This window comes from Penaeus japonicus, unplaced genomic scaffold (assembly GCF_977035675.1).
Source record: "Penaeus japonicus unplaced genomic scaffold, GWHDUDI00000001_assembly GWHDUDI00000003, whole genome shotgun sequence".
Taxonomy (NCBI): Eukaryota; Metazoa; Arthropoda; class Malacostraca; order Decapoda; family Penaeidae; genus Penaeus; species Penaeus japonicus.
The window spans coordinates 15,487,368-15,489,867 of record NW_028234405.1 but is presented as its reverse complement, the minus strand read 5'-3'; positions in this window follow the sequence as shown (position 1 = coordinate 15,489,867).

The window sequence follows — 2,500 nt, the reverse complement described above, 5'->3', positions numbered from 1 at the left end:
CTATTCATAGATATCAATTACCCTTGTTGGGATTAATATAATCATCATTATCTTTAACATGATCAATTTTGTCATTATCTTAATTATCATTACGATGATAATGAGGAATGTGAAGAACGTTTGCTACCACTTTCCCCAAAGATAATTATCAGCTGTTATCTGCTCTTATCATTATCATCAGTGAGGATAATCGACGGTACTTCCCAGCGAGATTTTAATACGCAGATTACAACGCAACATTCACGTAACAGAAACGGAAGTCACATTAAGATTACGAAGCGATATAAAAAAACGAATAAAAAAAGGAAATGACATCATAAGGATATCAAAAATAGCCTCTCATATCGTGGGAATTGAGTGACAGGGAGGCCTACTCAGCCTGCTCTGTCTCTCCTTCGGCTCCTTGGACCTCATGGGCGGCGAAATGTAGAGGCTAAGAGAGGGCGTCGGGGGAGCGTGCCTCTCAGGTGTGTGGCGAATGTAGCCTGTAAGTGTGAAGTCATTCTGAGTTCACCTGATGCATCAACTGTGTGTGTGTGTGTGCGTGGCCGTATGTGTGTGTGTGTGTGTGTGTGTGTGTGTGTGTGTGTGGATGTGTTGTCACGTGCTACATAGGGTTAGTGGCTTAGGTAATGGTTATGTATCATATCCATGACATATGGATAGGTGTAAACGGAGTTATAATACAAACATACAGAAATACATACACATAAACGTAAACATACTTACATGTATATACAGAAACATCTATATGCGCACGCATATATACGTACATGCATAAACAGAAACATACATACATATACGTATACATACGTACGTACACACTTGCTATGTGATTGTACGTGTGGTAAAATCTTAAATCTGACAATATCCATAGAGACGTGTCTGTAAACTTAAAATTGCAGGTAATGTTATCTCAGTCTCTGTCCGAGCACCTTCATCATTGTGGTGAATTTGTCCCAATAAAAGTTCCCCTTTTATAGCACTCGTCCCTTTCCCTCTCGATTCAGCCCTGCCTTTCCGCCCTTGCCTTCAGTCCCACCTCTGCGCTCGGCCGCCCACAGGATTTAGTTATGCCTGGAGACACCTTTTTGTCTATGAGTTAACTCACACTTCAGAGTTCGGGAGAGTGAGCTGGGTTCACGTTGTATATTTTATCAAGGGTTCACATGCGTGTGCGAGGTTATATCTAGGTCTCGCTATCGGTAGATTTAATTATTTCAATCTAGGTTAACAGAGTTGATTTGTCAGTATTGAAACTCGACGATTTTCCATCTATTTTTTTTTTGTGTGTGTGTGTGTGTTTCTTCTCCCATTCACCGATCCATCAGGAAATTATCTTCGGAAAAATATCGTCTCTGTGGACAGATTTTCTTTTTTTCTTTTTTTTTTTCTTTTTTTTTTGGTCTGACTACATTTTTTGGATTGCCTAATTCACCCGAGCCATTCCTTCAGGAGGAGTCTTTCTGGTCTTGGTAGAGATATCGCGCCCCGTCTGGAGTGATACGTCGCAGGAAACCCACATTTTACCTTCTACAATGAAAGACCCGCCAAGAAGTGGCAGGAACTTGTCGCTCTAACAAAACCATTATTATTCCTGAAGAATTAATCGCGACAAGAACCACAAGGAAGGAACCACAAGGACGCCCAGACAGATTCCTCTTAGTCTGACAAAGCTAACCCAACCAGGACATACCAGGATGGACAATTTATGCACGAATGTGGACGTTTTATAAGGGACAGGGCGGCCATGCAGTGCGTGTTAGTAGTATAACACAAGAAAAAGAGTTGAACATCTGTGGAAACAGTATGAAGCGTTGGCCATTTGTGTGAATGGATATACATAAAATGGACATTCACGTGGACCTGTGGAGATAAGGATATAAAGAAGACACCTGCGGTTGCGGGGATAAATCAAGTGTGTCCTCAAAGAGACCCTTTAAATGGGCACACCAATCTGTTTTCACAAGTCATTTATACAGCCGTTAAGGTGCTTGCATTTCCTAACATTGGGGAGGTGTGTTGGCGAGGGCAAGCGTCTGAATGGAGAGCGAGTGCAGATCTTTTTCGGTCATGACGTGTGAATGAGTGAAATATTGGTGTTTATTTAGTATATCGGACGGTTGGGTATCTAGACATATATATATATATATATATATATATATATATATATATATATATATATATATATATATAATATATATATATATATATATATGTATGTATATTTATTTGTGTATATATACATGTATATATGTATATATATATATATATATATATATATATATATATATATATATATATATATATATATATATATAGACAGACAGATAGATAGATAGATAGATGTGTATACATATATGTGTGTGTATGTGTGTGACATAAATAATGCTATATATATAGAAATAATAGATACAGAATCTTAGAAATTATGATAACAGGTGTATGTTAGTACATATGCCTATGGCAATTATTAAACATCCTATATCCTAAATACATA